At 36.4% G+C, this 21,259-nt stretch overlaps 1 long non-coding RNA gene and 23 other non-coding genes across 24 annotated transcripts in view; 19 read left to right on the plus strand and 5 right to left on the minus strand.

Moving 5' to 3' along the window:
- Positions 1–21,259, plus strand: part of LOC143075996 (uncharacterized) — a 284,414-nt gene that overhangs the window by 111,364 nt on the left and 151,791 nt on the right. The window lies entirely within an intron of this gene.
- On the minus strand, positions 1,270–1,342 carry Trnav-aac (transfer RNA valine (anticodon AAC)). The gene has a single exon. It is a non-coding gene; the product is annotated as a tRNA-Val (tRNA).
- Trnap-cgg (transfer RNA proline (anticodon CGG)) lies at positions 1,716–1,787 on the plus strand. The gene has a single exon. It is a non-coding gene; the product is annotated as a tRNA-Pro (tRNA).
- Positions 3,248–3,319, plus strand: Trnag-ucc (transfer RNA glycine (anticodon UCC)). Its single transcript has one exon. It is a non-coding gene; the product is annotated as a tRNA-Gly (tRNA).
- On the plus strand, positions 3,567–3,638 carry Trnag-ucc (transfer RNA glycine (anticodon UCC)). Its single transcript has one exon. It is a non-coding gene; the product is annotated as a tRNA-Gly (tRNA).
- On the plus strand, positions 6,094–6,165 carry Trnap-cgg (transfer RNA proline (anticodon CGG)). Its single transcript has one exon. It is a non-coding gene; the product is annotated as a tRNA-Pro (tRNA).
- On the plus strand, positions 7,667–7,738 carry Trnag-ucc (transfer RNA glycine (anticodon UCC)). The gene has a single exon. It is a non-coding gene; the product is annotated as a tRNA-Gly (tRNA).
- Trnag-ucc (transfer RNA glycine (anticodon UCC)) lies at positions 7,986–8,057 on the plus strand. The gene has a single exon. It is a non-coding gene; the product is annotated as a tRNA-Gly (tRNA).
- Positions 8,391–8,463, minus strand: Trnav-aac (transfer RNA valine (anticodon AAC)). Its single transcript has one exon. It is a non-coding gene; the product is annotated as a tRNA-Val (tRNA).
- Positions 8,841–8,912, plus strand: Trnap-cgg (transfer RNA proline (anticodon CGG)). Its single transcript has one exon. It is a non-coding gene; the product is annotated as a tRNA-Pro (tRNA).
- Trnag-ucc (transfer RNA glycine (anticodon UCC)) lies at positions 10,437–10,508 on the plus strand. Its single transcript has one exon. It is a non-coding gene; the product is annotated as a tRNA-Gly (tRNA).
- Trnag-ucc (transfer RNA glycine (anticodon UCC)) lies at positions 10,756–10,827 on the plus strand. Its single transcript has one exon. It is a non-coding gene; the product is annotated as a tRNA-Gly (tRNA).
- Positions 11,160–11,232, minus strand: Trnav-aac (transfer RNA valine (anticodon AAC)). The gene has a single exon. It is a non-coding gene; the product is annotated as a tRNA-Val (tRNA).
- Positions 11,606–11,677, plus strand: Trnap-cgg (transfer RNA proline (anticodon CGG)). The gene has a single exon. It is a non-coding gene; the product is annotated as a tRNA-Pro (tRNA).
- On the plus strand, positions 13,176–13,247 carry Trnag-ucc (transfer RNA glycine (anticodon UCC)). The gene has a single exon. It is a non-coding gene; the product is annotated as a tRNA-Gly (tRNA).
- Trnag-ucc (transfer RNA glycine (anticodon UCC)) lies at positions 13,495–13,566 on the plus strand. Its single transcript has one exon. It is a non-coding gene; the product is annotated as a tRNA-Gly (tRNA).
- Trnav-aac (transfer RNA valine (anticodon AAC)) lies at positions 13,899–13,971 on the minus strand. The gene has a single exon. It is a non-coding gene; the product is annotated as a tRNA-Val (tRNA).
- Trnap-cgg (transfer RNA proline (anticodon CGG)) lies at positions 14,345–14,416 on the plus strand. The gene has a single exon. It is a non-coding gene; the product is annotated as a tRNA-Pro (tRNA).
- Trnag-ucc (transfer RNA glycine (anticodon UCC)) lies at positions 15,909–15,980 on the plus strand. Its single transcript has one exon. It is a non-coding gene; the product is annotated as a tRNA-Gly (tRNA).
- Positions 16,228–16,299, plus strand: Trnag-ucc (transfer RNA glycine (anticodon UCC)). Its single transcript has one exon. It is a non-coding gene; the product is annotated as a tRNA-Gly (tRNA).
- On the minus strand, positions 16,632–16,704 carry Trnav-aac (transfer RNA valine (anticodon AAC)). Its single transcript has one exon. It is a non-coding gene; the product is annotated as a tRNA-Val (tRNA).
- Positions 17,078–17,149, plus strand: Trnap-cgg (transfer RNA proline (anticodon CGG)). Its single transcript has one exon. It is a non-coding gene; the product is annotated as a tRNA-Pro (tRNA).
- Trnag-ucc (transfer RNA glycine (anticodon UCC)) lies at positions 18,652–18,723 on the plus strand. Its single transcript has one exon. It is a non-coding gene; the product is annotated as a tRNA-Gly (tRNA).
- Positions 18,971–19,042, plus strand: Trnag-ucc (transfer RNA glycine (anticodon UCC)). The gene has a single exon. It is a non-coding gene; the product is annotated as a tRNA-Gly (tRNA).

The following is a 21,259-nucleotide window of genomic DNA, read 5'->3' on the forward strand; positions in this document are numbered from 1 at the left end:
AACATTTCCGTCAAATATTGCAACTGATATTAAGTTAATTCCAAAATTTGTTTTGAAACAATCAGGAGGTCGTAACGAATTGTTGATCGGAAAAACATTGAGGAATCGTCTGATATTGTATCATATAGATGAGAAAGAATTTGAAATACTCGATTGCAGTGACCGAGGTTTCTATAAATTTAATAAAGTGTTGACTGAAGATTTTCGTGATGTAAGAACTATACCGAAATTGATGACTGATGATGTGAGAAAAGGACTAGATGAGATGATAGAATTTGCGACAAATAAAAAACTTTAAATGTTTTATTATTTTATTATATGTTGATTTGTAAGAGAGATAGTTTGTATGTTGTTTGTGAGTATGTTGTGAAAAAGTTTTTCCAAATATTTTGAAAATTTTAGTGCTCTGTTTGCATGTCTTAAAATAGCTGATGATTGACTCGATATTTAATACTTCGAATTTTGATTGCGTTGTGGAATGGAATCCAGCCCAGTGCGAACAATATTTTCTATTGTATTATTTTTTGTCCTCTGTCGGAAAATAAGACGTCATAATCATTTTTCACTCTAAATTTTCTTTGTATTCTGTGTAAGCTTTTTATCAATTTGAATGTATGTGCTGAATGGTAGATAAGAGTGAGTTAGAATATAAGTATATGAATATTTTTCTATAAGGATATAATATGATATCTATATATGAGTATATAACCAGATAATTGTGTTCGTGACAAATATTTCACGCATTTGAATTGTAAATGTAGAATATTGAATGTTTCTTTTCAGAGAAAGGACAGTAATTGATAATAATGTTTTTCATTGATGTGTAATTTTGAACTGTGATATGTAAATACGAAGTTTGATTATAATAAAGATAAAAAAAAAAAAGCATGGTTGCCTTCCAAGCAGTCGATCCGGGTTCGACTCCCGGCCGACGCATGAATTTTTTATATTGAATGAAATTTATTGCCTGTAGACGTCATTTGAAAAAAAAAAAATATTCTGACCATTCCGATTCATGTTGTCTCAGTGCTTCCACAACTTTTTAATAGAAGCACCCCAGTGATTTCAAATTTCGGACTACTCGGCATACCGGCATTAATTTCATCTCTTTACCAATCCAAGTTGATACAACTAAACCATTTGGACCAGTAGTGCTGAACAACTTTTGACACTAACTGTAGTAATCTTGAAACAAGTAAAACAGACAGCAAACTGTTTGAACGTTGATGCCATTTAAAATTGGCCATTCTTCAAGACAGCAAAAATAGATGTTTCCGCTGAGGATTGAACTCAGGACCTTCCGCGTGTTAAGCGGATGTGATAACCACTACACCACGGAAACCTTGGGGATCTAAGCGTGAATTTAAGCTTAAAACCATGACGGAAATTAACGGCACAGCATTGCAGCTCAGGCATATCAACAGTTGACCTAATTGATGGTTAACTTAACTTCTGCCGGCAGACAATCGCTATTTTAACATATGTCGTCTTTCTTTTGTATTCGAAATCTCAAATTGATCCAACACGTAGTGTATACTTTAATTTTTAGTTATTCCTGTCACATAGAAACCGTTCTTAATTTTCAATCGATAGCTACAATTTGTCAATAAAAATAACATATTCTAGAGATTGGAATACTTGTTCACTGTCTTGGTACAATGTGGTATGTGATATGAAATTATTTATAATCTATTTAATTTCACTAAGCAGTGTCAGGCTCGTTGGTCTAGTGGTATGATTCTCGCTTCGGGTGCGAGAGGTCCCGGGTTCGACTCCCGGACGAGCCCTAATTTTTGGCATTGCAAAAGGATCCGCTCATTTAACATCAAATCGCGAAACTGAGGTACCAATGATGTAAGGCCACAATTTAGAGAATCACGGAAGCACAAATATACAAGCAGCGTAATATCGTTACCCATCTGGTCTTCCCGTCCTCATCAATGTCAGCCTGCAAAATGGGCTATAGACATTACTCGTGATACAACTTAAAAGGGAGTCTCCAACCATGTACAGTATATTCATTCAACTGGTCAATTTCCTACCATAGAGGTGTCATGGATACTAGAATATAAATGGTCTTGATCATGTTAATCTTTTGGGCCTCGGTGGATTTTGCTTCGCTTCTTTCGTAAAATAGTAGTAACGTACTTCAGCCGTATCTATCCTGCTTTAATTATGACACGTTGTCGTTACCGTGGTGATTGCGTCTCATTCTTCGTCCAGGGATTCCTGACTGCGGATCGATGTTAACATTCCGGTCTCCGGTAAGTCAGATTTGTGTTTCCTCCCAGACAGACTACACCCATTGCATAATGACCCCCACGGTTCTAGAAAGGATATCATTTGATAGAAGTAATAAGACTGGCACTAACACCATGTTGTGGTATACAATTTCGACGCTAAAGATTGGTAATATCTCTCTCTCTCTCTCTCTCTCTCTCTCTCTCTCTCTCTCTCTTATCCATCTGTTGCTGGATTTTGTCCTATTCTTTTTGAGATTCTAAATTTCACCCTTTCAATCCGCTATCCAAAAGTTGTATTTGCGTCATCGTTATCGCCCTCTTATGAACTGTATTTTTTCTTTAATGTTATCATGAATTTCATACATTTTCTTATAAGTTTATATTTCGCCTCGGGCAATTATACTGTTCGTGTCGTCATCATGTAAACATATGTTCACCGGTCTTTGTTTCGTATACAGTGTATAACCTAAACATTCGGGAAAGCAAATTCCCTGTTGTTTTTCCGTCTATCTTGTTCCGTTCAGCAGACTTTATCTCCAATTCTTCCTCCCAGAAAACATTTTCTTCAAATAGTGGTTTAGAGAATGTAACATATGTTCGAAGATTAATTACGCCCCTCAGTAATTGATTCGTATTTCCACTACAAATTAGCATAACCTACAACAAGTGTACGATACTGTTAAATTAATTGCACAATGATGAGACAAAGAATTAAACTTTCAGGACCTCTTAAAGTTTCAACTTTGGATAATTTCTATACCGTATCAATTACGGAATAATTGGCATCAGCTATCATGTACTATGTAGCAGTGTAGAAGTAAATATTTTGTTAGCATGGGGAAATTTTAAAGAAATAGACATCATAAGATATATATCAATATCATTAAAGTTGTGATATTTTTTTTTTTTAATCTAGCCTGCATATATGCATTGCCACGTAATTCAATAAACTGGCTGTATACGTCTGTGCTATAAGAAAGAATTTCGTTCACATCAGTAACATGGCGTCGGTGGTGTAACGGTTAGCATGGTTGCCTTCCAAGCAGTCGATCCGGGTTCGACTCCCGGCCGACGCACGTAATTTTTGTTTGGATTTGATGGAATCAAATAGCATGTTCCTTACACGAGTTGACGAACATTCGGAAATGTAGTGTTTCTTTATTTGCGAGAGAGCTTGTTTTCATATCTTTTTGTCTAACTTAACTCCAATAGGTTAAGATACAATTTGCTATAAAACTTCAAATATATGAAGCTTTATATATTGATGGGTAATGAACTCGAATGCGATATATATCTAAGAAAATTTAAACAGGTGTAATTATGGCGTCGGTGGTGTAACGGTTAGCATGGTTGCCTTCCAAGCAGTCGATCCGGGTTCGACTCCCGGCCGACGCATGAATTTTTTATATTGAATGAAATTTATTGCCTGTAGACGTCATTTGAAAAAAAAAAATATTCTGACCATTCCGATTCATGTTGTCTCAGTGCTTCCACAACTTTTTAATAGAAGCACCCCAGTGATTTCAAATTTCGGACTACTCGGCATACCGGCATTAATTTCATCTCTTTACCAATCCAAGTTGATACAACTAAACCATTTGGACCAGTAGTGCTGAACAACTTTTGACACTAACTGTAGTAATCTTGAAACAAGTAAAACAGACAGCAAACTGTTTGAACGTTGATGCCATTTAAAATTGGCCATTCTTCAAGACAGCAAAAATAGATGTTTCCGCTGAGGATTGAACTCAGGACCTTCCGCGTGTTAAGCGGATGTTTTTTTTTTTATCTTGTATATATTTATTCAACTTCATCTCATCATCTCATTTTTACAATATTTACATATGTAATAGAAAACATCAAGTCCTTATACTCTTTGGCTTCCTCATTCTTACTCTATCATTCATTTTTTTTCTTTTTTTTCTTTTTTTCTCCTTTTTCCCTTTTTTTTATATATAATCTTACACACAGTTAAAATATTATCTCAAAGAATTGTCAGACAAATATATAGTTATTAAACATATCAAATCTAATATCTAAAGCAAATATTTTCCATAATTGTAAAAATGTCTCTTAAAAGTCAAAGATTCACATTACGCATATACGGCTGGCAATATCCATTCCAGTAACGCAAAATTATGAATGCTATGTATTTTTATAAATATGACACGTTCCTTGGAAATATATTGCATTGTCTATATCTTATTTTTAAATCAATTAAAAGCACAACAATAAAAAAAAACAAAAAAAAACAAACTCTGTCATACTAGGTTCTCTCATCCCTATCTCACATTAGACTTATCAAATAAAAAATAAAATAATACATTATAAATTATGTTTTTTTACATAGTTAATCATTTTCTCAATTCCATAATTGGCCGTATCATTCCAAAAAATGGTTTCGGTCACATCCTCGAATTCTTTTAAAACCAACTGTTCATAATGTTCATAGTTGTAATCGTCGTTATTCATCGTTCTTATCTGCATTCTGTCCGTTTCATATACTACCAACAATTCCCTGTTTTGAACCTTTCCTATTAATAAATCTCGGCCAGCTCGACTTTTTTTAAATACAATTTTGCCAAAACGTTCGTGTAATATTTGTGGCGGAGTAACACTATCTTTATCACTCTTTTCCTTATTAATAATCGTTCCGTTATCTTTATCTATAACTGTTCTATTGTGTTTTATTTTTGGAACTATTGTCTTCTCTTCATGTGTATCTATTATTGGATCTACCTGGTTTATAGGTAAGTCAATAAACTGGTTAGGCAAGTCACTATTTATATCTATAGTCGATCGTTCTATATTGTCACCACACTGTTTTGAAATATATTCAGAGGCACAAACGGGTTCATTTTCAAAATCCATGCTGGGTTCATCATTACTAATACTAGTTATTTCATTTTCGTTTTCTGCAGTTATATTGTCTAATGTATCTAAATGTGTAACTTGTATTTTACTATTGTTTTCGCTATATTCCCGTAAACGCTTATTGTCTCTTCTCAATGCTGCGCCCGATTTGCGTTTAATCTGTTTATTATTGTCAGATTTTGCAAACATGATAGATATTCTTGCTTTTTCATTGTCACCATGTACACTGTATGTTATTGTACTAAATTCATCACACGCACTTGCTATAGCACTCAATAAAAACTTCGGTAACTTATCCATATTCATTTACTTATTGTCAGAATTTTATTAATGATAAAATAACCTTATGGTGCCTCCAGCTTTGAAAGGTACACGATACATTTCATTTATAACTCGACTTTACAAATGTTTATTTTGCTAAATAGTTCAAAATCACTTACTGTCAACAAAGTTCGAAAATTTATTCCACTTTCCCTGCTGGGATATCCAAGCAAAACCTTAATAACAGAAGTTTTTTTTGCTACATAGAAAATACGTGTAACCACTTCAAAACACTAACCGGAAGTCGTTAAGCGGATGTGATAACCACTACACCACGGAAACCTTGGGGTTCTAAGCGTGAATTTAAGCTTAAAACCATGACGGAAATCAACGGCACAGCATTGCAGCTCAGGCATATCAACAGTTGACCTAATTGATGGTTAACTTAACTTCTGCCGGCAGACAATCGCTATTTTAACATATGTCGTCTTTCTTTTGTATTCGAAATCTCAAATTGATCCAACACGTAGTGTATACTTTAATTTTTAGTTATTCCTGTCACATAGAAACCGTTCTTAATTTTCAATCGATAGCTACAATTTGTCAATAAAAATAACATATTCTAGAGATTGGAATACTTGTTCACTGTCTTGGTACAATGTGGTATGTGATATGAAATTATTTATAATCTATTTAATTTCACTAAGCAGTGTCAGGCTCGTTGGTCTAGTGGTATGATTCTCGCTTCGGGTGCGAGAGGTCCCGGGTTCGACTCCCGGACGAGCCCTAATTTTTGGCATTGCAAAAGGATCCGCTCATTTAACATCAAATCGCGAAACTGAGGTACCAATGATGTAAGGCCACAATTTAGAGAATCACGGAAGCACAAATATACAAGCAGCGTAATATCGTTACCCATCTGGTCTTCCCGTCCTCATCAATGTCAGCCTGCAAAATGGGCTATAGACATTACTCGTGATACAACTTAAAAGGGAGTCTCCAACCATGTACAGTATATTCATTCAACTGGTCAATTTCCTACCATAGAGGTGTCATGGATACTAGAATATAAATGGTCTTGATCATGTTAATCTTTTGGGCCTCGGTGGATTTTGCTTCGCTTCTTTCGTAAAATAGTAGTAACGTACTTCAGCCGTATCTATCCTGCTTTAATTATGACACGTTGTCGTTACCGTGGTGATTGCGTCTCATTCTTCGTCCAGGGATTCCTGACTGCGGATCGATGTTAACATTCCGGTCTCCGGTAAGTCAGATTTGTGTTTCCTCCCAGACAGACTACACCCATTGCATAATGACCCCCACGGTTCTAGAAAGGATATCATTTGATAGAAGTAATAAGACTGGCACTAACACCATGTTGTGGTATACAATTTCGACGCTAAAGATTGGTAATATCTCTCTCTCTCTCTCTCTCTCTCTCTCTCTCTCTCTCTCTCTCTCTCTCTCTCTCTCTCTCTCTCTCTCTCTCTCTCTCTCTTATCCATCTGTTGCTGGATTTTGTCCTATTCTTTTTGAGATTCTAAATTTCACCCTTTCAATCCGCTATCCAAAAGTTGTATTTGCGTCATCGTTATCGCCCTCTTATGAGCTGTATTTTTTCTTTAATGTTATCATGAATTTCATACATTTTCTTATAAGTTTATATTTCGCCTCGGGCAATTATACTGTTCGTGTCGTCATCATGTAAACATATGTTCACCGGTCTTTGTTTCGTATACAGTGTATAACCTAAACATTCGGGAAAGCAAATTCCCTGTTGTTTTTCCGTCTATCTTGTTCCGTTCAGCAGACTTTATCTCCAATTCTTCCTCCCAGAAAACATTTTCTTCAAATAGTGGTTTAGAGAATGTAACATATATTCGAAGATTAATTACGCCCCTCAGTAATTGATTCGTATTTCCACTACAAATTAGCATAACCTACAACAAGTGTACGATACTGTTAAATTAATTGCACAATGATGAGACAAAGAATTAAACTTTCAGGACCTCTTAAAGTTTCAACTTTGGATAATTTCTATACCGTATCAATTACGGAATAATTGGCATCAGCTATCATGTACTATGTAGCAGTGTAGAAGTAAATATTTTGTTAGCATGGGGAAATTTTAAAGAAATAGACATCATAAGATATATATCAATATCATTAAAGTTGTGATATTTTTTTTTTTTTAATCTAGCCTGCATATATGCATTGCCACGTAATTCAATAAACTGGCTGTATACGTCTGTGCTATAAGAAAGAATTTCGTTCACATCAGTAACATGGCGTCGGTGGTGTAACGGTTAGCATGGTTGCCTTCCAAGCAGTCGATCCGGGTTCGACTCCCGGCCGACGCACGTAATTTTTGTTTGGATTTGATGGAATCAAATAGCATGTTCCTTACACGAGTTGACGAACATTCGGAAATGTAGTGTTTCTTTATTTGCGAGAGAGCTTGTTTTCATATCTTTTTGTCTAACTTAACTCCAATAGGTTAAGATACAATTTGCTATAAAACTTCAAATATATGAAGCTTTATATATTGATGGGTAATGAACTCGAATGCGATATATATCTAAGAAAATTTAAACAGGTGTAATTATGGCGTCGGTGGTGTAACGGTTAGCATGGTTGCCTTCCAAGCAGTCGATCCGGGTTCGACTCCCGGCCGACGCATGAATTTTTTATATTGAATGAAATTTATTGCCTGTAGACGTCATTTGAAAAAAAAAAAATATTCTGACCATTCCGATTCATGTTGTCTCAGTGCTTCCACAACTTTTTAATAGAAGCACCCCAGTGATTTCAAATTTCGGACTACTCGGCATACCGGCATTAATTTCATCTCTTTACCAATCCAAGTTGATACAACTAAACCATTTGGACCAGTAGTGCTGAACAACTTTTGACACTAACTGTAGTAATCTTGAAACAAGTAAAACAGACAGCAAACTGTTTGAACGTTGATGCCATTTAAAATTGGCCATTCTTCAAGACAGCAAAAATAGATGTTTCCGCTGAGGATTGAACTCAGGACCTTCCGCGTGTTAAGCGGATGTGATAACCACTACACCACGGAAACCTTGGGGATCTAAGCGTGAATTTAAGCTTAAAACCATGACGGAAATCAACGGCACAGCATTGCAGCTCAGTCAGGCATATCAACAGTTGACCTAATTGATGGTTAACTTAACTTCTGCCGGCAGACAATCGCTATTTTAACATATGTCGTCTTTCTTTTGTATTCGAAATCTCAAATTGATCCAACACGTAGTGTATACTTTAATTTTTAGTTATTCCTGTCACATAGAAACCGTTCTTAATTTTCAATCGATAGCTACAATTTGTCAATAAAAATAACATATTCTAGAGATTGGAATACTTGTTCACTGTCTTGGTACAATGTGGTATGTGATATGAAATTATTTATAATCTATTTAATTTCACTAAGCAGTGTCAGGCTCGTTGGTCTAGTGGTATGATTCTCGCTTCGGGTGCGAGAGGTCCCGGGTTCGACTCCCGGACGAGCCCTAATTTTTGGCATTGCAAAAGGATCCGCTCATTTAACATCAAATCGCGAAACTGAGGTACCAATGATGTAAGGCCACAATTTAGAGAATCACGGAAGCACAAATATACAAGCAGCGTAATATCGTTACCCATCTGGTCTTCCCGTCCTCATCAATGTCAGCCTGCAAAATGGGCTATAGACATTACTCGTGATACAACTTAAAAGGGAGTCTCCAACCATGTACAGTATATTCATTCAACTGGTCAATTTCCTACCATAGAGGTGTCATGGATACTAGAATATAAATGGTCTTGATCATGTTAATCTTTTGGGCCTCGGTGGATTTTGCTTCGCTTCTTTCGTAAAATAGTAGTAACGTACTTCAGCCGTATCTATCCTGCTTTAATTATGACACGTTGTCGTTACCGTGGTGATTGCGTCTCATTCTTCGTCCAGGGATTCCTGACTGCGGATCGATGTTAACATTCCGGTCTCCGGTAAGTCAGATTTGTGTTTCCTCCCAGACAGACTACACCCATTGCATAATGACCCCCACGGTTCTAGAAAGGATATCATTTGATAGAAGTAATAAGACTGGCACTAACACCATGTTGTGGTATACAATTTCGACGCTAAAGATTGGTAATATCTCTCTCTCTCTCTCTCTCTCTCTCTCTCTCTCTCTCTCTCTCTCTCTCTCTCTCTCTCTCTCTCTCTCTCTCTCTCTCTCTCTCTCTCTCTCTCTCTCTCTCTCTCTCTTATCCATCTGTTGCTGGATTTTGTCCTATTCTTTTTGAGATTCTAAATTTCACCCTTTCAATCCGCTATCCAAAAGTTGTATTTGCGTCATCGTTATCGCCCTCTTATGAACTGTATTTTTTCTTTAATGTTATCATGAATTTCATACATTTTCTTATAAGTTTATATTTCGCCTCGGGCAATTATACTGTTCGTGTCGTCATCATGTAAACATATGTTCACCGGTCTTTGTTTCGTATACAGTGTATAACCTAAACATTCGGGAAAGCAAATTCCCTGTTGTTTTTCCGTCTATCTTGTTCCGTTCAGCAGACTTTATCTCCAATTCTTCCTCCCAGAAAACATTTTCTTCAAATAGTGGTTTAGAGAATGTAACATATGTTCGAAGATTAATTACGCCCCTCAGTAATTGATTCGTATTTCCACTACAAATTAGCATAACCTACAACAAGTGTACGATACTGTTAAATTAATTGCACAATGATGAGACAAAGAATAACTTTCAGGACCTCTTAAAGTTTCAACTTTGGATAATTTCTATACCGTATCAATTACGGAATAATTGGCATCAGCTATCATGTACTATGTAGCAGTGTAGAAGTAAATATTTTGTTAGCATGGGGAAATTTTAAAGAAATAGACATCATAAGATATATATCAATATCATTAAAGTTGTGATATTTTTTTTTTAATCTAGCCTGCATATATGCATTGCCACGTAATTCAATAAACTGGCTGTATACGTCTGTGCTATAAGAAAGAATTTCGTTCACATCAGTAACATGGCGTCGGTGGTGTAACGGTTAGCATGGTTGCCTTCCAAGCAGTCGATCCGGGTTCGACTCCCGGCCGACGCACGTAATTTTTGTTTGGATTTGATGGAATCAAATAGCATGTTCCTTACACGAGTTGACGAACATTCGGAAATGTAGTGTTTCTTTATTTGCGAGAGAGCTTGTTTTCATATCTTTTTGTCTAACTTAACTCCAATAGGTTAAGATACAATTTGCTATAAAACTTCAAATATATGAAGCTTTATATATTGATGGGTAATGAACTCGAATGCGATATATATCTAAGAAAATTTAAACAGGTGTAATTATGGCGTCGGTGGTGTAACGGTTAGCATGGTTGCCTTCCAAGCAGTCGATCCGGGTTCGACTCCCGGCCGACGCATGAATTTTTTATATTGAATGAAATTTATTGCCTGTAGACGTCATTTGAAAAAAAAAAATATTCTGACCATTCCGATTCATGTTGTCTCAGTGCTTCCACAACTTTTTAATAGAAGCACCCCAGTGATTTCAAATTTCGGACTACTCGGCATACCGGCATTAATTTCATCTCTTTACCAATCCAAGTTGATACAACTAAACCATTTGGACCAGTAGTGCTGAACAACTTTTGACACTAACTGTAGTAATCTTGAAACAAGTAAAACAGACAGCAAACTGTTTGAACGTTGATGCCATTTAAAATTGGCCATTCTTCAAGACAGCAAAAATAGATGTTTCCGCTGAGGATTGAACTCAGGACCTTCCGCGTGTTAAGCGGATGTGATAACCACTACACCACGGAAACCTTGGGGTTCTAAGCGTGAATTTAAGCTTAAAACCATGACGGAAATCAACGGCACAGCATTGCAGCTCAGGCATATCAACAGTTGACCTAATTGATGGTTAACTTAACTTCTGCCGGCAGACAATCGCTATTTTAACATATGTCGTCTTTCTTTTGTATTCGAAATCTCAAATTGATCCAACACGTAGTGTATACTTTAATTTTTAGTTATTCCTGTCACATAGAAACCGTTCTTAATTTTCAATCGATAGCTACAATTTGTCAATAAAAATAACATATTCTAGAGATTGGAATACTTGTTCACTGTCTTGGTACAATGTGGTATGTGATATGAAATTATTTATAATCTATTTAATTTCACTAAGCAGTGTCAGGCTCGTTGGTCTAGTGGTATGATTCTCGCTTCGGGTGCGAGAGGTCCCGGGTTCGACTCCCGGACGAGCCCTAATTTTTGGCATTGCAAAAGGATCCGCTCATTTAACATCAAATCGCGAAACTGAGGTACCAATGATGTAAGGCCACAATTTAGAGAATCACGGAAGCACAAATATACAAGCAGCGTAATATCGTTACCCATCTGGTCTTCCCGTCCTCATCAATGTCAGCCTGCAAAATGGGCTATAGACATTACTCGTGATACAACTTAAAAGGGAGTCTCCAACCATGTACAGTATATTCATTCAACTGGTCAATTTCCTACCATAGAGGTGTCATGGATACTAGAATATAAATGGTCTTGATCATGTTAATCTTTTGGGCCTCGGTGGATTTTGCTTCGCTTCTTTCGTAAAATAGTAGTAACGTACTTCAGCCGTATCTATCCTGCTTTAATTATGACACGTTGTCGTTACCGTGGTGATTGCGTCTCATTCTTCGTCCAGGGATTCCTGACTGCGGATCGATGTTAACATTCCGGTCTCCGGTAAGTCAGATTTGTGTTTCCTCCCAGACAGACTACACCCATTGCATAATGACCCCCACGGTTCTAGAAAGGATATCATTTGATAGAAGTAATAAGACTGGCACTAACACCATGTTGTGGTATACAATTTCGACGCTAAAGATTGGTAATATCTCTCTCTCTCTCTCTCTCTCTCTCTCTCTCTCTCTCTCTCTCTCTCTCTCTCTCTCTCTCTCTCTCTCTCTCTCTCTCTTATCCATCTGTTGCTGGATTTTGTCCTATTCTTTTTGAGATTCTAAATTTCACCCTTTCAATCCGCTATCCAAAAGTTGTATTTGCGTCATCGTTATCGCCCTCTTATGAACTGTATTTTTTCTTTAATGTTATCATGAATTTCATACATTTTCTTATAAGTTTATATTTCGCCTCGGGCAATTATACTGTTCGTGTCGTCATCATGTAAACATATGTTCACCGGTCTTTGTTTCGTATACAGTGTATAACCTAAACATTCGGGAAAGCAAATTCCCTGTTGTTTTTCCGTCTATCTTGTTCCGTTCAGCAGACTTTATCTCCAATTCTTCCTCCCAGAAAACATTTTCTTCAAATAGTGGTTTAGAGAATGTAACATATGTTCGAAGATTAATTACGCCCCTCAGTAATTGATTCGTATTTCCACTACAAATTAGCATAACCTACAACAAGTGTACGATACTGTTAAATTAATTGCACAATGATGAGACAAAGAATTAAACTTTCAGGACCTCTTAAAGTTTCAACTTTGGATAATTTCTATACCGTATCAATTACGGAATAATTGGCATCAGCTATCATGTACTATGTAGCAGTGTAGAAGTAAATATTTTGTTAGCATGGGGAAATTTTAAAGAAATAGACATCATAAGATATATATCAATATCATTAAAGTTGTGATATTTTTTTTTTTTAATCTAGCCTGCATATATGCATTGCCACGTAATTCAATAAACTGGCTGTATACGTCTGTGCTATAAGAAAGAATTTCGTTCACATCAGTAACATGGCGTCGGTGGTGTAACGGTTAGCATGGTTGCCTTCCAAGCAGTCGATCCGGGTTCGACTCCCGGCCGACGCACGTAATTTTTGTTTGGATTTGATGGAATCAAATAGCATGTTCCTTACACGAGTTGACGAACATTCGGAAATGTAGTGTTTCTTTATTTGCGAGAGAGCTTGTTTTCATATCTTTTTGTCTAACTTAACTCCAATAGGTTAAGATACAATTTGCTATAAAACTTCAAATATATGAAGCTTTATATATTGATGGGTAATGAACTCGAATGCGATATATATCTAAGAAAATTTAAACAGGTGTAATTATGGCGTCGGTGGTGTAACGGTTAGCATGGTTGCCTTCCAAGCAGTCGATCCGGGTTCGACTCCCGGCCGACGCATGAATTTTTTATATTGAATGAAATTTATTGCCTGTAGACGTCATTTGAAAAAAAAAAATATTCTGACCATTCCGATTCATGTTGTCTCAGTGCTTCCACAACTTTTTAATAGAAGCACCCCAGTGATTTCAAATTTCGGACTACTCGGCATACCGGCATTAATTTCATCTCTTTACCAATCCAAGTTGATACAACTAAACCATTTGGACCAGTAGTGCTGAACAACTTTTGACACTAACTGTAGTAATCTTGAAACAAGTAAAACAGACAGCAAACTGTTTGAACGTTGATGCCATTTAAAATTGGCCATTCTTCAAGACAGCAAAAATAGATGTTTCCGCTGAGGATTGAACTCAGGACCTTCCGCGTGTTAAGCGGATGTGATAACCACTACACCACGGAAACCTTGGGGTTCTAAGCGTGAATTTAAGCTTAAAACCATGACGGAAATCAACGGCACAGCATTGCAGCTCAGGCATATCAACAGTTGACCTAATTGATGGTTAACTTAACTTCTGCCGGCAGACAATCGCTATTTTAACATATGTCGTCTTTCTTTTGTATTCGAAATCTCAAATTGATCCAACACGTAGTGTATACTTTAATTTTTAGTTATTCCTGTCACATAGAAACCGTTCTTAATTTTCAATCGATAGCTACAATTTGTCAATAAAAATAACATATTCTAGAGATTGGAATACTTGTTCACTGTCTTGGTACAATGTGGTATGTGATATGAAATTATTTATAATCTATTTAATTTCACTAAGCAGTGTCAGGCTCGTTGGTCTAGTGGTATGATTCTCGCTTCGGGTGCGAGAGGTCCCGGGTTCGACTCCCGGACGAGCCCTAATTTTTGGCATTGCAAAAGGATCCGCTCATTTAACATCAAATCGCGAAACTGAGGTACCAATGATGTAAGGCCACAATTTAGAGAATCACGGAAGCACAAATATACAAGCAGCGTAATATCGTTACCCATCTGGTCTTCCCGTCCTCATCAATGTCAGCCTGCAAAATGGGCTATAGACATTACTCGTGATACAACTTAAAAGGGAGTCTCCAACCATGTACAGTATATTCATTCAACTGGTCAATTTCCTACCATAGAGGTGTCATGGATACTAGAATATAAATGGTCTTGATCATGTTAATCTTTTGGGCCTCGGTGGATTTTGCTTCGCTTCTTTCGTAAAATAGTAGTAACGTACTTCAGCCGTATCTATCCTGCTTTAATTATGACACGTTGTCGTTACCGTGGTGATTGCGTCTCATTCTTCGTCCAGGGATTCCTGACTGCGGATCGATGTTAACATTCCGGTCTCCGGTAAGTCAGATTTGTGTTTCCTCCCAGACAGACTACACCCATTGCATAATGACCCCCACGGTTCTAGAAAGGATATCATTTGATAGAAGTAATAAGACTGGCACTAACACCATGTTGTGGTATACAATTTCGACGCTAAAGATTGGTAATATCTCTCTCTCTCTCTCTCTCTCTCTCTCTCTCTCTCTCTCTCTCTCTCTCTCTCTCTCTCTCTCTCTCTCTCTCTTATCCATCTGTTGCTGGATTTTGTCCTATTCTTTTTGAGATTCTAAATTTCACCCTTTCAATCCGCTATCCAAAAGTTGTATTTGCGTCATCGTTATCGCCCTCTTATGAACTGTATTTTTTCTTTAATGTTATCATGAATTTCATACATTTTCTTATAAGTTTATATTTCGCCTCGGGCAATTATACTGTTCGTGTCGTCATCATGTAAACATATGTTCACCGGTCTTTGTTTCGTATACAGTGTATAACCTAAACATTCGGGAAAGCAAATTCCCTGTTGTTTTTCCGTCTATCTTGTTCCGTTCAGCAGACTTTATCTCCAATTCTTCCTCCCAGAAAACATTTTCTTCAAATAGTGGTTTAGAGAATGTAACATATGTTCGAAGATTAATTACGCCCCTCAGTAATTGATTCGTATTTCCACTACAAATTAGCATAACCTACAACAAGTGTACGATACTGTTAAATTAATTGCACAATGATGAGACAAAGAATTAAACTTTCAGGACCTCTTAAAGTTTCAACTTTGGATAATTTCTATACCGTATCAATTACGGAATAATTGGCATCAGCTATCATGTACTATGTAGCAGTGTAGAAGTAAATATTTTGTTAGCATGGGGAAATTTTAAAGAAATAGACATCATAAGATATATATCAATATCATTAAAGTTGTGATATTTTTTTTTTTTAATCTAGCCTGCATATATGCATTGCCACGTAATTCAATAAACTGGCTGTATACGTCTGTGCTATAAGAAAGAATTTCGTTCACATCAGTAACATGGCGTCGGTGGTGTAACGGTTAGCATGGTTGCCTTCCAAGCAGTCGATCCGGGTTCGACTCCCGGCCGACGCACGTAATTTTTGTTTGGATTTGATGGAATCAAATAGCATGTTCCTTACACGAGTTGACGAACATTCGGAAATGTAGTGTTTCTTTATTTGCGAGAGAGCTTGTTTTCATATCTTTTTGTCTAACTTAACTCCAATAGGTTAAGATACAATTTGCTATAAAACTTCAAATATATGAAGCTTTATATATTGATGGGTAATGAACTCGAATGCGATATATATCTAAGAAAATTTAAGCAGGTGTAATTATGGCGTCGGTGGTGTAACGGTTAGCATGGTTGCCTTCCAAGCAGTCGATCCGGGTTCGACTCCCGGCCGACGCATGAATTTTTTATATTGAATGAAATTTATTGCCTGTAGACGTCATTTGAAAAAAAAAAATATTCTGACCATTCCGATTCATGTTGTCTCAGTGCTTCCACAACTTTTTAATAGAAGCACCCCAGTGATTTCAAATTTCGGACTACTCGGCATACCGGCATTAATTTCATCTCTTTACCAATCCAAGTTGATACAACTAAACCATTTGGACCAGTAGTGCTGAACAACTTTTGACACTAACTGTAGTAATCTTGAAACAAGTAAAACAGACAGCAAACTGTTTGAACGTTGATGCCATTTAAAATTGGCCATTCTTCAAGACAGCAAAAATAGATGTTTCCGCTGAGGATTGAACTCAGGACCTTCCGCGTGTTAAGCGGATGTGATAACCACTACACCACGGAAACCTTGGGGTTCTAAGCGTGAATTTAAGCTTAAAACCATGACGGAAATCAACGGCACAGCATTGCAGCTCAGGCATATCAACAGTTGACCTAATTGATGGTTAACTTAACTTCTGCCGGCAGACAATCGCTATTTTAACATATGTCGTCTTTCTTTTGTATTCGAAATCTCAAATTGATCCAACACGTAGTGTATACTTTAATTTTTAGTTATTCCTGTCACATAGAAACCGTTCTTAATTTTCAATCGATAGCTACAATTTGTCAATAAAAATAACATATTCTAGAGATTGGAATACTTGTTCACTGTCTTGGTACAATGTGGTATGTGATATGAAATTATTTATAATCTATTTAATTTCACTAAGCAGTGTCAGGCTCGTTGGTCTAGTGGTATGATTCTCGCTTCGGGTGCGAGAGGTCCCGGGTTCGACTCCCGGACGAGCCCTAATTTTTGGCATTGCAAAAGGATCCGCTCATTTAACATCAAATCGCGAAACTGAGGTACCAATGATGTAAGGCCACAATTTAGAGAATCACGGAAGCACAAATATACAAGCAGCGTAATATCGTTACCCATCTGGTCTTCCCGTCCTCATCAATGTCAACCTGCAAAATGGGCTATAGACATTACTCGTGATACAACTTAAAAGGGAGTCTCCAACCATGTACAGTATATTCATTCAACTGGTCAATTTCCTACCATAGAGGTGTCATGGATACTAGAATATAAATGGTCTTGATCATGTTAATCTTTTGGGCCTCGGTGGATTTTGCTTCGCTTCTTTCGTAAAATAGTAGTAACGTACTTCAGCCGTATCTATCCTGCTTTAATTATGACACGTTGTCGTTACCGTGGTGATTGCGTCTCATTCTTCGTCCAGGGATTCCTGACTGCGGATCGATGTTAACATTCCGGTCTCCGGTAAGTCAGATTTGTGTTTCCTCCCAGACAGATTACACCCATTGCATAATGACCCCCACGGTTCTAGAAAGGATATCATTTGATAGAAGTAATAAGACTGGCACTAACACCATGTTGTGGTATACAATTTCGACGCTAAAGATTGGTAATATCTCTCTCTCTCTCTCTCTCTCTCTCTCTCTCTCTCTCTCTCTCTCTCTCTCTCTCTCTCTCTCTCTCTCTCTCTCTCTCTCTCTTATCCATCTGTTGCTGGATTTTGTCCTATTCTTTTTGAGATTCTAAATTTCACCCTTTCAATCCGCTATCCAAAAGTTGTATTTGCGTCATCGTTATCGCCCTCTTATGAACTGTATTTTTTCTTTAATGTTATCATGAATTTCATACATTTTCTTATAAGTTTATATTTCGCCTCGGGCAATTATACTGTTCGTGTCGTCATCATGTAAACATATGTTCACCGGTCTTTGTTTCGTATACAGTGTATAACCTAAACATTCGGGAAAGCAAATTCCCTGTTGTTTTTCCGTCTATCTTGTTCCGTTCAGCAGACTTTATCTCCAATTCTTCCTCCCAGAAAACATTTTCTTCAAATAGTGGTTTAGAGAATGTAACATATGTTCGAAGATTAATTACGCCCCTCAGTAATTGATTCGTATTTCCACTACAAATTAGCATAACCTACAACAAGTGTACGATACTGTTAAATTAATTGCACAATGATGAGACAAAGAATTAAACTTTCAGGACCTCTTAAAGTTTCAACTTTGGATAATTTCTATACCGTATCAATTACGGAATAATTGGCATCAGCTATCATGTACTATGTAGCAGTGTAGAAGTAAATATTTTGTTAGCATGGGGAAATTTTAAAGAAATAGACATCATAAGATATATATCAATATCATTAAAGTTGTGATATTTTTTTTTTTTAATCTAGCCTGCATATATGCATTGCCACGTAATTCAATAAACTGGCTGTATACGTCTGTGCTATAAGAAAGAATTTCGTTCACATCAGTAACATGGCGTCGGTGGTGTAACGGTTAGCATGGTTGCCTTCCAAGCAGTCGATCCGGGTTCGACTCCCGGCCGACGCACGTAATTTTTGTTTGGATTTGATGGAATCAAATAGCATGTTCCTTACACGAGTTGACGAACATTCGGAAATGTAGTGTTTCTTTATTTGCGAGAGAGCTTGTTTTCATATCTTTTTGTCTAACTTAACTCCAATAGGTTAAGATACAATTTGCTATAAAACTTCAAATATATGAAGCTTTATATATTGATGGGTAATGAACTCGAATGCGATATATATCTAAGAAAATTTAAACAGGTGTAATTATGGCGTCGGTGGTGTAACGGTTAGCATGGTTGCCTTCCAAGCAGTCGATCCGGGTTCGACTCCCGGCCGACGCATGAATTTTTTATATTGAATGAAATTTATTGCCTGTAGACGTCATTTGAAAAAAAAAAATATTCTGACCATTCCGATTCATGTTGTCTCAGTGCTTCCACAACTTTTTAATAGAAGCACCCCAGTGATTTCAAATTTCGGACTACTCGGCATACCGGCATTAATTTCATCTCTTTACCAATCCAAGTTGATACAACTAAACCATTTGGACCAGTAGTGCTGAACAACTTTTGACACTAACTGTAGTAATCTTGAAACAAGTAAAACAGACAGCAAACTGTTTGAACGTTGATGCCATTTAAAATTGGCCATTCTTCAAGACAGCAAAAATAGATGTTTCCGCTGAGGATTGAACTCAGGACCTTCCGCGTGTTAAGCGGATGTGATTTTTTTTTTTTTTATCTTTATTATAATCAAACTTCGTATTTACATATCACAGTTCAGAATTACACATCAATGAAAAACATTATTATCAATTACTGTCCTTTCTCTGAAAAGAAACATTCAATATTCTACATTTACAATTCAAATGCATGAAATATTTTTCACGAACACAATTATCTGGTTATATACTCATATATAGATATCATATTATATCCTTATAGAAAAATATTCATATACTTATATTCTAACTCACTCTTATCTACCATTCAGCACATACATTCAAATTGATAAAAAGCTTACACAGAATACAAAGAAAATTTAGAGTGAAAAATGATTATGACGTCTTATTTTCCGACAGAGGACAAAAAATAATACAATAGAAAATATTGTTCGCACTGGGCTGGATTCCATTCCACAACGCAATCAAAATTCGAAGTATTAAATATCGAGTCAATCATCAGCTATTTTAAGACATGCAAACAGAGCACAAAAATTTTCAAAATATTTGGAAAAACTTTTTCACAACATACTCACAAACAACATACAAACTATCTCTCTTACAAATCAACATATAATAAAATAATAAAACATTTAAAGTTTTTTATTTGTCGCAAATTCTATCATCTCATCTAGTCCTTTTCTCACATCATCAGTCATCAATTTCGGTATAGTTCTTACATCACGAAAATCTTCAGTCAACACTTTATTAAATTTATAGAAACCTCGGTCACTGCAATCGAGTATTTCAAATTCTTTCTCATCTATATGATACAATATCAGACGATTCCTCAATGTTTTTCCGATCAACAATTCGTTACGACCTCCTGATTGTTTCAAAACAAATTTTGGAATTAACTTAATATCAGTTGCAATATTTGACGGAAATGTTTGTTTACTTTTGTCATTATTTTCTACCAATTTATCGCGTTGAGATGTAGCAGATAGAATATCCCTGTAATTTACTTTACTAAGCGGCGGAAATTCTGAAAGTTCATCATCTTTTGTATTACATTTATTCCTTTCAATTTTGTCCATGGATAATCTACCTTTGTTTTTATTTACATTTTTTCTATTGACACAATTAACTGATACAGACAATTCTTTACCTGTATCGATTGCACTCAGTTCTATAGTTGGACGTTCTATACCGGTTTCAATGTTACCTGAACATGCTATAACGGAGGCCTCAGACGGGTTATCTTCAATGTCCATTATATCCGATGTATTTGCCGCCACTGTTTCGTCCTGTATTTTATTGCTTTCAAATACACAATCTGAATGAATCATCTCGATATGATTTTCAATATTCGAAATAGTTTCAACACTGTTGTTATACTCTTTCATTCGTTTTTTGTCACGGTTGACAGTTGAAATCGACTTTCGTTTACTTTTATTTGTATCTTCATTTGCAAACATTATAGAAATACGTGCTCTGTCACTTTCACCATGCACAGTAAATGTAATATTTCGAAATTGTTCACAAGCATTTTCAATGGTACTCCTTAATAAGGATGGAAGTCTCTCCATTATAATATAATTCACCCTTGGGTAGCCTCTTTTTATACGACAATGTTTACAATAATGTAAAACATTACAAACGACAGTTTTGTTATAATTAAAGTCAAAAACTTACTTCTGATACAAGTTAGAACGTTTATATTCCGAAAATATGCTTGGAAATCCGAGCAATCACTTATAACACAGTAAATATTTCCTTAGACATAAACACAACGTCCAGTCACTTAAAGGTCCACTCGACCCCCCCATCCAATTCTTCCTCCCAGAAAACATTTTCTTCAAATAGTGGTTTAGAGAATGTAACATATGTTCGAAGA

The sequence above is a fragment of the Mytilus galloprovincialis genome, chromosome 5 (assembly GCF_965363235.1).
Source record: "Mytilus galloprovincialis chromosome 5, xbMytGall1.hap1.1, whole genome shotgun sequence".
NCBI lineage: Eukaryota > Metazoa > Mollusca > Bivalvia > Mytilida > Mytilidae > Mytilus > Mytilus galloprovincialis.